This window comes from Orycteropus afer, unplaced genomic scaffold (genome assembly GCF_000298275.1).
Source record: "Orycteropus afer afer isolate SDZICR_OR568_19922 unplaced genomic scaffold, OryAfe1.0 scaffold00357, whole genome shotgun sequence".
Classification (NCBI taxonomy): Eukaryota; Metazoa; Chordata; class Mammalia; order Tubulidentata; family Orycteropodidae; genus Orycteropus; species Orycteropus afer.
The window spans coordinates 655,614-669,860 of NW_006921944.1; the positions used below are offsets into that span (position 1 = coordinate 655,614).

Below are 14,247 nucleotides of genomic sequence, written 5' to 3' on the forward strand. Positions count from 1 at the left end.
ACTATGCTACCAGAGCTCCCTCTGTAAAGATTACAGCCTAGGAAATCCTAAGAGGCAGTTCTACTCTGTTCCATAGGGTTGCTGTGAATTGAAATTGACTCGATGGCACACAACAATAGCCGGATTCTTCCATATCCCTCAGTCTTCCAACCCACAGTTTTACTTCAGTATAAATGGACATAATTTTTAGATTTCATGGAACATGAAAAAAATTACATAACAAACTCTCATTGCTTTTAAAAATAAATTTATTTTTTTAAAAAATGATTTGAAGAAATATCTGTCTAATTTTCTCACAGAAACCTCATGTGCTTTTCATAAGAACGCCAATGTTATTAAGTCAAACTACAGACAAGTTTGACAAAATAGGAAATATTAATTGGATGTTTAAGGTTCAACTGAGACCGGGATTCAAACTTAATTCAAGCAATATGCTTGGAAATAAAATTAATGAGTTATAAAATTACAAGGCACACTGAAAAATAGATTATCTGTTTATTTTAGTCATGTCTTCTATAAAATTCCTTATTGCTACAATAAAATATTTTAATTTATTTGTCCTTTTATAAAGCATTAGCTATTCTGTGTTTGAATAGAATGAAAATGTCTAGATTATATTGTTTTTCAAATTTATTGCTTTTGTTAAGAACAGAATATAACTGTTACTTATACTCCTTTTTATTAAGTATATTAATGTCAATCTATTAAGTAATTTGTGCTTTGTTTACATATATAACTAAATAATAAAGCTGATTAATTTTTAAAATCATATTTATTAAATAAAATAAATACAATAAAATCAGAATAAATTTAACATGAGTTAAAATGTAGTTCAGCTGTAGAAACTTTCTGAAATGCCAGATTTTAAGATGTTATTAATTTAGCAAATTTCTTTGATGTCTTATAAAACAATTTTGTATCTATTATGGGATCTATTCATGTGAAATTTTTGGATGAGAACATTGAGGTACTTTTAAACAAAGATTTATGATTTGAACTGAACTGGTTGGACTAGAAATCTTCACCACCCATAAGCAATGTCACCATATTTACAAGTTCCTAGTGAAGGGCCATTTGGAGTAGAACACAGACTAGACAGATCTAATCGTGTGCAATCAATAGACATTTATTACTCACAGAGTAAACAGGACAAGGATGAGAAGAATAGCATATTGTCATCATCAGTGTAGGTTCCCTCAAATTAGACTGTCATCCACAGGTTTAGGTCACATTCAAGCATGCCTCAGCTCATGTCTTGGGAGGAGAATGCCTAAATCCTCTCTCTCAGGATTAAATTCTGATCAGACAACCATGTCTATGTCTCAAGTAGCATGTATAGAGAGCAGATAGGAAAAGGGTTAATAAAATGAAGTAATAAATTTGAAAGCCCCTTGCATTCTGTGGCCATCATTTATTGCCCCTATTCAGAGTAGGAATAGTACTTCATCCTTCACTCCACTAAGACAGCTTAAAAGTGTTCTGGGTTTCTTCAGAGGGTAATTGTTCCTCTCCAAAGCAATATTTTACTTTATGTCTATTCATAGCTATTATGTCCATTAGCAGCTAGGGACAATGAGAGGGCAATTATAATATAGCCCACTTGTGTATCCAGCCCAATAGGAATTTATATAAGTATTATTTCTTAAGAAAATGTTAATGTGCACATTTTAGGGATAAATGAGCAGTTACCAGAATCGGGGGCTTGTGACTGAGAGCTGTGGGTCATCTGCAGGAAAACATGAGCTGGACTGACATTGAAAAAGACTGAAAATAGCAACACAAGTTTGAGAGAGCCACTAAAGATTTTTGAGCAGGAAAGTTATATCATGATTTATCTTTTTTTTTTTTTTAATTGTGATTTGCATGAAAGTTTACAGGGTAAATTCATTTTCTGTACAACAGTTCATACACATTTTGTTTCATGTCATTGACTGCAATCTCCACAATGCAACAGCTGTCTTCTCATTTCCTCCCTCTAATTACCTTTCCCCCCGTCTATCTTTCCTATGCATTCCTGCCATAAGAGCTATTTCATTGTGCAAATATTGCCCTTCTCATCTCCTGTGGTTGATCATTCTAAAGAGTGCACCTACCTGGTGTTCACCTTATATGCCTGTATATTGTTTGGCTGGAAGCCACAGGAGTAAGTTCAGTACCATGCCTGTAAGGTGACTAGGGGCCATAGTCTGGGGTTTTCCTAGTCTCTGTCAAAGTAGTATGCCTTTTTTTTTTTTTTTTTCCTTTATCACTTTGAGCTTTGTTCTACATTTTTTCCTACTCTATCCAGGATCTCCTATTTTGATCCATTTCCTCTTGGTTAACAGTGGTAACTGGGCACTATCTAATTCTTCTGTTCTCAAGGTCATGTAGGCTGAGGTTCACATGGTCCACTAGTCCCTTGGACTAATTGTTCCCACTGTCTTTAGTATTCTTCATTCTTCTTTTCTCTGGATGAGGAGAGACCAATTGTTGCATCTAGATGTCTACTTGCAAGCTTTTAAGACCCCAGTCACTACTCACCAAAGTGGGATGTAGAGCAATGTTTTTGTCTAGTACCTTATACCAGTTGAGCTTCATGCCCCCCAATGATTTATTATGTTTTAATGTCAAAATTAAATCCTCAGATATAAGAACCACCACTTGTCTGTCAGTTTGTGTACTGTGGTGGCTTTCATGTTGCTATGAGGCTGGAAGCTATGCCATTAGTATTTCAAAAACCAGTAGGGTCACCCATGGTGGACAGGTTTCAGTGGAGCTTCCAGATGACTGGGAAGGACAAGACCATCCACTTCTGGCAAAAAAAAAGAAAAAAGGCTGCTGAAAACCTTATGAATAGCAGTGAAACACTGATATATTACTGGAAAACTTTATGAAGAGTCATGAAACATTGTCTGATATAATGGCCAAAGATGAGCCACTCAGGTTGGAAGGCACTCAAAATATGACTGGGAAAGAGCTGCTTCCTAAAAGTAGAGTCAACCTTAATGATGTGGATAGAGTAAAGCTTTCATGACCTTCATTTGCTGATGAGGATGACTCAAAACAGGAAGAAACAGCTGCAAACATTCATTAATAATCAGAACATGGCATATACAAAGTATGAATCTAGGAAAATTAGAAGTTGTCAAAAATGAAATGGAACAGATAAAGATCAATATTCTAGGCATTAGTGAGCTGAAATGGACCAGAATTGGACAGTTGAATCAAATAATTATGTGATATACTATGCAGGACATGGTAAATTGAAGAGGAATGGTGTTGCAGTCATCATAAAAAATATTTCAAGATCTGTCCTGAAGTACAGTGCTATCAGTGATAGGATAATGTCCATATGCCTACAAGGAAGACTAATAGTACTATTATTCAATTTACATATCAACTACTAAAGCCAAGGATGAAGAAATTGAAGATTTTTACCAACTTCTGCAGTCTGCAATTGACCAAATATGCAATCAAGATGTACTGATAATTGTGGGTGATTGGAATGAAAAATTTGGAAAAAAAAATCCTCAGTAGTTGGAAAATGTGAACTTGCTGATAGAAATGATCCCAGAGACTGCATGGTAGAATTTTGCAAGACCAACTACTTATTCATTGCAAATACCTTTTCTTAACAACATAACTGGTGACTATACACATGGACCTTGCCAGGTGGAATACAGAGAATTCAGATTGACTAATCTGTGAAGCTCAACATCAAAAGTCAAAACAAGATCAGGAGCTGACTGTGGATCAAACCATCAATTGCTCACACACAGATCAAGTTGAAGCTAAGGCAAATTAAAATAAGCCCACAAGAGCCAAAATATGATCTTGGTTATATCCCACCTGAATTTAGATAGCATTTGAAGAATAGATTTAATGCACTAAACACCAGTGACCGAAGACCAGATGAATTTTGAGATGACATCAATAACATCATACGTGAAGAAAGCAAATGGTCATTAAAAAGACAGGAAAGGAAGAAAAGACCAAAATGAATGTCAGAAGAGACTCTGAAATTTGGTCTTGAACATAGAGTAGCTAAAGTGAGTGGAAGAACTACTGCAATAAAAGAATGGAGCAGCAGATTTCAAAGGGCAACTCAAGAAGACAAAGTAAAGTATTATAAGGAACTGTGCAAAGACCTGGAGTTAGAAAATCAAAAGGGAAGAACAGACTTGGGATTTCCCAAGCTAAAATAACTGAAGAAAAAACTCAAGCTTCAAGTTGCAACATTGCAAGATTCAGTTGGCAAAATATTGAACACAATGCAGAAAGCATCAAAAGAATAGGGAAGGAATACACAGAGGCACTGTTTCAGAAAGAATTGTCACTGTCCAGCTATTTCAGGAGGTAGCATGTGATCAAGAGCCAATGGTATTGAAGAAAGAAGATGAGGCTGCCTGAAAGAACTGGTGAAAAACAAGTGTCCATGCATTGATAGAATACCCATTATGATGTTTCAACAAATGGATGCAGTGCTGGAGATGCTGACTCATTTATGCCAAGAAACTTGGAAGACAGCTACCTGGCCAACTGACTGGAAGAAATCAATATATCTGCCCAGTCCAAAGAAAGGTGATCCAACAGTATGTGGAAATTATCAATCAGTGTCATTAATATCATACACAAGTAAAATCTTCCTGAAGACAGTTCAGCAGTGATTGCAGTAGTATTGACAGGGAGCTCCAGAAATGCAAGCTGGATTCAGAAGAGGATGTAGAATGAGGGTATCACTGCTAGTGTCAGATGGATCTTAGCTGAGAACTAAGAATACCTGAAAGATATCTACCTGTGTTTTATTGGCTATGAAAAAGCATTTGACTGTGTGGATCATAACAAATTATGGATAACATTGCAAAGGATGGGAATTCCAGAACACTTTAGTGTGCTCATGAAGAACCTGTACATAAACCAAGAAGCTGTTGTTCAACCAGAACAATGGGATACTGCATGGTTTAAAATCAGGAAGGGTGTATGTCAGGGCTGTATCCTTTCACCATAATTATTCAGTCTGCATGCTGAGTAAATAATCCTAGAATTTGCATTATATGAAGAAAAGTGTGATGTCAGGATTGGAGGAAGACTCATTAACAATCTGCAATATGCAGATGACACAACCTTGCTTGCTCAACGTGAAGATCATTGAAGCACTGATGAAGATCAAAGACTGCATTGTTCAGGATGGATTATACCTCAAGTTAAAATGAAAATCCTCACAACTTGATAAAATAAGCAACATCATGATAAATGGAGAAAAGATTAAAGTTGTTGGAGATTTCATTTTACTTGGATCCACAGTCCACACCTATGGAAGCAGCAGTCAGATAATCAGACATAATATTGCACTGGGAAAATCTGCTGCAAAAGACCTCTTTAGGATATTAAAAGCAAAGATGTCACTTTGAGGACTAAGATGAGCTTGACCCAAGCCATGATATTTTCAGTTGCTTCAGGTGAATGTGAAAGCTGAATAGTGAATAAGGAAGAAAGAAGAATTGATACCTTTGAACTGTGATGTTGGTGAAGAATACTGAAATTCAATGGACTACCAGAAGAATGAACAAATCTGTCCTAGAAGAAGTGCAGCCAGAATGCTCTTTGGACATGAGAATGGCCAGACTTTGTAGCACCTACTTTGGTCATTTTATCAGAAGGGACCATTCCCTGGAGAAGAATATCATGCTTGATAAAGTAAAGGGTCAATGAAGAAGGGGAAGTTCCTCAATGTGATGAATTGGCATAGTGGCTGCAAGAAAGGGCTAAAGCATAGCAAGGATTGTGAAGATGGTGCAGGACTGGGCAGTGCTTCATTCTGTGTACATATGGTTGCTATGAGTCAGAGCCATCTCAGTGGTACTTGACAACAACAACAACAGATATAAGAATACGTGTCTGAAGAAGTTCAGGACAAATTATACTTACCTTTTTTTTGGATATAGCATTAACTATATAGTCACTCAAACTCATTACCATTGGTTTAATTCTAACTCACAGTGATCCCCATTGGGTCTCCAAGGCTGTAAATCTTTATGGTAGCAGACTACTTCATCTATCTCCTGCATAGGGGCTGTTTGTTTTGAACCCCTGACCTTTTGTTTAGCAGCCTAATGCCTTAACCACTACACCACCTTATCTCCTTATTAACTTTATTAACTATATAGGCACAGCCGTCGAGTTGGATCCAACTCATAGCGACCCCTCCTTGGGTTTCTGAGGCGGTGTCACTACGGAAGTAGATTGCCCAACCTTCCTTCTGAGGAGTGGCTGGTAGACTTGAGCTGCCAGCCTTCTGGTTAGCAGTCAAGTGCCTTAGGCACTACACCACCAGAGCTAACACACGGGCACTCAATGAATGTTTTTTAAATATTGAGTGATGCTATAATCCATGAAGGAGCTCTGGTAGCATAGTGCCTAAGGCATTTGACTGCTAACCAGAAAGTTGGCGGTTCAAACCTACCAGCCACTCATCGGAAGGAAGGTTGGACAATCTACTTCCATAATGATACCGCCTCGGAAACCCAAGGAGGGGTCGCCATGAGTTGGATATGACTCTATGGCAGTGGTTGGGTTTTATAACCCATAAAATTATTGTTTTCCATCTCCAAAGACAGAGTAATAAACTCTTCACGTATTCTTGGAAGTTAAGAAAAGAACACAGTAAGTTCAATAGATTGGGTAAATAGCAAATATGGAATACTTACATGTTTAATATGAGCTGAGGCTACTGAAAAGTTTTGGTGATATTGCTGAAAGTTTGGTGATAATTACCTCACAGTAGAAACACAGTTTATGCTATGGGTTTGTCTCTATCAGAGTTTCTGATAATTTAATGTAAATTTTTGTTATTTTCTATTTAATAAATTATATGTTATATTCAATAGGTTGAGATTTTCTGTTTATTCAAAAGTTAATAACAACAAAGCACAGGGACTTTCTTAAATATGATTTGCTGTAATTGTAATTTCCTCCTTTGTAGAGTATCTGATTTTATTTTAAAATGTGAAGGGGTAAGATAAATTTAGGAGAAATTTACATAATGGCTAACTTTACTAGAACAAATCCCCTTGAAGAAGAATGCCTGGTTTTAATTTAATGAATTCAAGAAGTAACTTTAGGTTTCTTTCCATAAAAATAAGCTTAGGTATATATGCTAAAAGCAGTTTGAGAGTCCAAATTGCTTTTATCATATAATATTGTTTGCTATATCATAACTATGCAGGACACTTTATCAATAAGTAAAATAATCTCTGTCTAGTTTCTGTGTAATCAAAATATCTGAATAGAGTTAAAAATCCTTATTTTTATAAGAAGACATTAATGCATTTTATTGGCAAACAGTCTGCTTGAGAGAAGTTTAATACAAGCAGATTTACTACATTTTGATCTTTTAATTTTGTTAATATTTAATTTACATTTTTTCTTCAACATTACGCTGTTGTTCAGTGGTATTGTGGATTATGAAAGATTTTGGAGGAGGATATAATATGGTTCCTTCCCTCATAGATCTTTGGGGACCCCTTTGAAGTATGTTTTTTGGGGAATGTCTTGGGTATGGCCAATGGGAATTGTTATTTTCAGTCTGTGGGCTTAATGAGGACCACACTATTTTGAGACAAAAACTGGGAGACTGGAATAGCCCTGGGGAGAGAGGAAGCAGTACTGGCAACTGGTGATAGAGATGTAAAGTTATGTGAATAGTCCACATTCAGCCCTGGAGTTTGCTGCCTCTAGGCACATGTTAGGCAGCCTACTAGGATAGCTCTTCTGTTTTTTCTTTTAAAGAATTTATTGCTTTTTCTTTCCACCACATTTCATTCAAATAAACAAGACAACTAAAACAAAATCTATTATTGAAAGGCTCATCAGTTCTACCTGGGACTTCACTGTGTCTTAATTGTAGCCCTGCATGCAGCATTTTGTAAGGTAAAAGGACAAGTTGATATCCCTATGTCTGTTGCTGTTCATAAATAAGTTGTGATGTTTATGAAGAAGCTAGCTTTGTCACAAGGCAGAAAATAACTGTTCTTCATTTTTAGGGGCTTACTGTATTTTTAGTGAATAACCCATGTAAATAACACACACATGCACACACACATATAATGGGTGGAAATGATCAAATTATATAAAACAATTCTGGCATAGTGTACCCATTCATACATTTTCCATGTTTTGTGAATTTTGACCTCATTCACCCTCATTCAATAGTCCGAAAATATTTCTTTTGATCATATTTGTATAACAAATATATAAACCATGGTCAAGAATTTTATGAATCAAGTTTGATAGTACCCTAATAGTCAGAGACTAAATAATTGAAACTGTTCATTTGCTCTGGGACAGATCGTGGCCAGGCCTGAGAGTGGTGGAGTTCCTTGTAGCCAATCTGCATGCAGGTATGTCCTGCTGGAGGCAGAGGGTGGGTCAGGCAGAAGGCTGTGCTTAGGGCTGCCACAGCTGAGCTCGGGCTGTCTTGCAGTGGGCAGGAGCCATTGCTGGCATGCACCTTGGCCCTGTGTTGCAGATCCCACATGAAGCTGAGCAGCAGGATGGTCTAGATGTGGGTGACACTGTCCTGACCCCTGGAGCCCCAGGTGGACCAGTGGACCCATTTCATAAATGCGAGGGATGTGCAACCACTCTGCTAATGGCTCTCAGGCCCTCCCTGCTGTGTCCACATGAGCAGGAAATTCAAATGGCTTGAGAGTGACAGCTGGCCAGCTGGCCAGTGGGGTGGAATACATGCGGCTGTAATGCACTGACCTCAACCACATTGAGTGTTCTCTTCAGATTTGTGTGCACAGATTTGTATACCTCCTGGCCTGGGACTGGATGCACTGGTGAGGGCTGTTTCCAGGGCAGAAAAACTGATTTATTCCTGCATTGGAGAAAGCAGTTTGCAGAGCAAGGGAGGAATCTTGCCAGGAAAGGGGATGCTTTAGAAACTCCAAGGTAAGCTGGTGAGGAAACCAGACCTCTGTATCAATAGGCACCAAGATGAAGACTTAACTTTAAATAATTTGGACAGGGGGGGAAAAAAAAAAAGAAATTGAAGTCATCAACATGTAAAAAAAATATTGGGATAACACACTTATGGAAATAATGCATGAAGGGATTGCCCCATATGCAAAAAATGTATAATGCCTACATTATTTGTGTAAAAATATGGTAATGATGTTCATGAGGCACTCTGATGACTGAATGGTTAAGAACTTGGCTGCTATCTGAAAGGTCAGAGGTTTGAACCAAGAAAACCCTGTGGAGTTGCTCTCCTATGCCCTGTAGAGTTGCGATGAGTTGGAATGGACTCAATGACGTACACAATAATATCCATAAACAAAGCAGAACAGCCTGAGATAATGTGGAAGGCTTTATTTTCCTTTAGCTCTTTTACATAGTGTGGGATTGCCTGCTTTTAAAATATTTTGAAAGTATTTTTCTATATTTTATTTATACGCTCAAGTTTGGTGTGACTCATGCAGAAATAGAAATTGACAGAGAATATGTCCTCTACCATAAAAAAGTAACTCCTATCCTGCTTTCATATTTGTCAATTTTTACTCTCCTTTCAAATAAGACCACAAAGTTTAGTTTTGTATTTAAAGCTTTAAAAATATTTCAGCATTGTTTTCAAAAATAAGATGATTGAATAAGAACACTGTTGGAAACGTGTTTTGTTTCAAAACTTGAAAGATAAGGTTAAGTTTTATTTTTCCTTAGAGTTGGACCTTTCATTATTTGTCTTATCTTCAGGTATGCTCATATATTTCTAAAATATATGTTAGATATTAAGACTTTATTCTGGAAAATTTCCAGTTTGTAATTATGAACAATATTGCAGAAGACTGAGTGATAAATGATACTTAGAACAAGAAAGATGTAACATTTTTGTTTATGATTTCATTTTCTTGGCTAATTAAAATTTCATACCTTGATTTTATGGAAGATTGGTGAGCTTGTCCTATTGGATTGATGTGTTATATTTGGATTTTAATAAACATATACTCCTGTATTTAATAAAATATAAGAATTTGCTCAAAATTAAATTTCTTATTTTAAAAAGCAAGTGAACTGAGAATAAAAAGATGAATATAATGAATGAATATCCCTCATTTACACTAATATTAACTCACTGCTGTTGAGTCAGATCTGAATCATAGAGACCCCTCCTTGGGTTTCCGAGGCAGTATCATTACTAGAAGTAGATTGCCCAGCCTTCCTTCTGAGGAGTGGGTGGTGGATTTGAACTGCCAGCCTTCTTGTTAGCAGTGAAATGCCTTAGACACTACACCACCTGAGCTCCTACTCTAATATTAGCTATTGTAAAAGTGTCTATACACACACACGTATACATACATCCATATATATACACACACACACATTTTCAATGCACAAAAATATAGTTAATATTTGACTGTATTAATGTATAAGAGAATAAATAAATTTGGTAAATGTATATCAAGCACGGTCATTAATCTTACTTTGTTCACTTCAGCTTTGTTTTATAGAAGTGGGTTGTATTTAAAATTATTTCTTAGGACAAGATTGTGTGGCAGAATGAAGGAATAATGCTATTTCTAGCATTGAGAATTTCTTGATAAAAATCTCAAGGATCAGAGACTCAGTAGCCTTATGCTGGCACTGTTGAAGGGACTTTTCTGTTTGGCCTTGTCCCTAGCATCTAGGGCATATACTTACTAAACCTAATAAAATGATTTGTGTGAGTAAATGAATAAATGAATGGTATTGGTAAAAGTTTGTTCTGAAATAAAATTAGAATGCCTCTCTCCCTCCCTCCTTTCCTTCCCATCCCTTCTTTTTCTGTAGTTTTACTGTTGTATTTACTCTATCTGTTGAACACATGTCATATTCTAAGTGTTTTGTATGTATTTTCAATTTTTTTCCCCCTAGGTACGAAGATCACCCTGGATTGCCAAATCTTAAAACTTTAACTAGAATAAATCAAATTGCTTTCCATATTCCATAGAAATCAAAATGCTCCACAAGTTTTCTGTATATTCCTGAGGCTAACAATCACATAGGAGCTCTGGTGGCCTAGTGCCTAAGGCATGAGACTACTAACCAGAAGTCTGGCGGTTCAAACCCATCAACCACTTGTTGGAAGGAAGGTTCGGCAATCTACTTCTGTAGTGATACTGCCTTGGAAACCCAAGGAGGGGTCACTATGGGTTGGGTCTGACTCGATGGCAGTGTGTTTGTTTTGGTTTGTACAATCACATACCTATTCCTGCCTCTGGCCCTTTTCTCATTTACTGTGGTCTGTCTCTTTTATAGCGTGGTAATCCAATATGAACTTTTTTCCTAATTACCACCTCCACCCCTACCAACATACCTACACACACATACATGTGTGCCTGCACACATACATTCTCACTGAAACATACACACTTAAGATGTATGTATATATAAAATTTTATGATTTGATTTAAGATGTAAAAATCAAAATATCAAATTGACCATTCGATTTCTATACTTGCAAGTCTTTTTCAGACTTCCATCATCATTGCACAAAGCCATCTTCCTCACATTTTTCTTCCTAGACCATATATTTCCACTCTCTTTTCTGATACTGCCCTCACAGTAAGGTGAGACCATGTATATTCTAGTGCCGTACAGTTATTACTTGAGCATGGAAATTAAATAACCATTACACTACTCTGAGGATGAATTTAGTTTTTTTTTTTTTTAATGACCCTGTTGTCTATTAGATATTTGTGAACAATGAGCTACCCAAATTAAACCTGAATAAAATGTCAGTGCTCTTTCATAAAATTGTATGAAAATTCTTTCATAAAATTGTATGGAATATTTCTTTTTTTTTTTTCTTCACCTTTAAGCAATTTTATTCAAAATACAATCAAAGCATTAAGACTTATAGTACAGAAGATTTTAAATTCATTAACAATATCTCCCCACCACCCACATCTAAGCAATCTTCAGCAGTAACATTTAGAAATTTATATGCCAAGTGTAAACCCACAAACTCTGTTGTGAGTATAACAATAATGGCTTCTGGGGTCTAGTACTTCCAAGTATGATTGTAATACATATCTCATCTTTTTTCCCTGTCATGCTAGAACCACATACTTTATTTCCATCCCAGGCAACTAGCTTCTACTGCCAATTTTTTAAGATTAGAAGGACACAAAGTTGGGGGGTGGGTGGTTGTAGCTCAAGTGAAGGAGACCTAACAAACATAGAACAACCTCTTTGCACTTACTTCAATACCAAGGGAATTCTGAGGCTGACTGGGGATCTCGGATGTCATTGATGAAGTTTTAATGCAGATGTGTTATTGGGCTCTCAACTTGATTTTCTAATGCCCTTCAAGGAGAATCCATGGCTGAAGTGTACACACTCCCAATCTACATCTAGTCTGTGGCAAGGGCAATGGTGAACTGAGAAACCCCAAAAGCCCAACATTTTGGAATACTTATGTTTTTGTCTTTCTGTGAAAGAAAGATAAGTAACTCTGACAACACTGACTATTACTTTAAGGACTTTGGCTCAAAATAATCAGAAACCTTTGTCTTCATGGTCATCCTCTGCTATTAGTCAGGGTTCTTAGTTGAAAATAAGAGTCTACCCTAACTAGCTTGAACAGAAAGGTAGTGAAAAAGAATAATGAGCATAGCTGAAGAAACAGATCTTTGAAGGGACTTCTAGAGGTCCACCAGAACTGGCCTACTAAGGGAGCTACAGCTTCTACCTGCTGGCCCCAGGAACATACTGCCTTTTTTTTTTTTTTTTTTTTTTTAATTGTGATTTGGGTGAAAACTTACGGAGCAAACACACTTTCCATACAGCAGTTCACATACACTTTGTCTCATAACATTGACCACAACTTACCACAGTGCAACATCTCCCCTCCTACTTCCTCCCTATAGTTACCTCTTCCCTGCATCCATCCCTCGATGCACTCCTGCCCCCTGAGCTGTCTCCCTGTGCATAAGCAGCCCTTCTTTCTCCCATATTGTTCTCTCCAAAGAGTGTATCTACCTCAGGTAAATGTTCAACTCATATGCCTATCTTTTGTTTGGCTGGAAACCACAGGTGTGGGTTCAATTCTCGACCTGAAGGGCAGCTAGGGGCCATAGTCTCAGTGCTTCCACCAGGCTCTATAGGACCAGCAAATCTGGTCCCTCCTCCCCCATTTTTTTCTCCAAATGATTTTGAGTTTTGCTCCACATTGTTCTCCCTCTCTATCCAGGATCTCCTACATAGATCCTCTTCTAAGTGGTTGACAGTAGTAGCTGGGCACCATCTAGTTCTTCTGGTCTCATAGTTGTATAAGCTGTAGGTCGGATGGTGTACCAGTTGCTAGGACTAATTGTTTCCATGAATTTTGGCATTCTTCATTCTTTGCTCTGGACGAGGAGAGACCCATCGTTGCATCTAGATGGCAGCTTGCAAGCTTTTAAGATCCCAGTCGCTACTTGCCACAGTGGGAGGTGGAACAATGTTTTGTGTAGTATATTATGCCAATTGAGCTTGATGTCCTCTGTGACTTGGTCCCAAGCCCACAGGTTCAACCACTCAGTCCCTCTGGGTAGCTGGCTGTGACCAAACAGTGACCACAACCTTGACCCTTGTCAGCTCCACTATACACCTGGGAATTCAGATCATACACATAAAGTTACAGGAACATTGTCTGCCAACCCTGTACATGTTCTTGGGTACACTTCCCATTTCATAGACATACCTAATGGTTCAACCTGTCCACCCATCTATCCACCCATATACCCATGTTTGCCTTCACTGACGTCGTACCATATGAAAAAAAGGGTCCATCTTTGTTGTCTGTATTTCTCAAGTACCTCTCTATGTCTTTCTCATCCTCAATGCCACTATATTGATCACTCACATTTGGTACATTGCCCTTCTCTTCACCCAAATCAAAACTTTATCTATCTAACACTGTTCCCTCCCCTCCCCTCCAACCCTGGTAATCAACAAAGAAAATGTCCTTCCATAGATAAACATTTCCTTGACTTTTACAAGAACGGATTAATACAATATTTCTCCTTTTGTGGTTGACTTATTTCACTCAGCATAATGTCCACCAAGTTTATCCAAGTTGTGTGGTGTTTTGCAGATGGTACATTATTCTTTAGGGTTGCATAGTATTCCATTGTGTGTATGTACCATAGTTTGGATATCCATTCCTCAGTTGATGGACACCTAGGTTGTTTCCATCTTTTGGCTATTGTAAATAGTGTTGCAATGAACATGGGTGTGCATATG

The 14,247-nt window shown here is 37.4% G+C and overlaps 1 protein-coding gene across 1 annotated transcript in view; it reads left to right on the plus strand.

Annotated features, from left to right (window-relative positions):
- The window catches only part of GPC5 (glypican 5), a 1,212,227-nt gene that overhangs the window by 924 nt on the left and 1,197,056 nt on the right, over positions 1-14,247 (plus strand). The window lies entirely within an intron of this gene.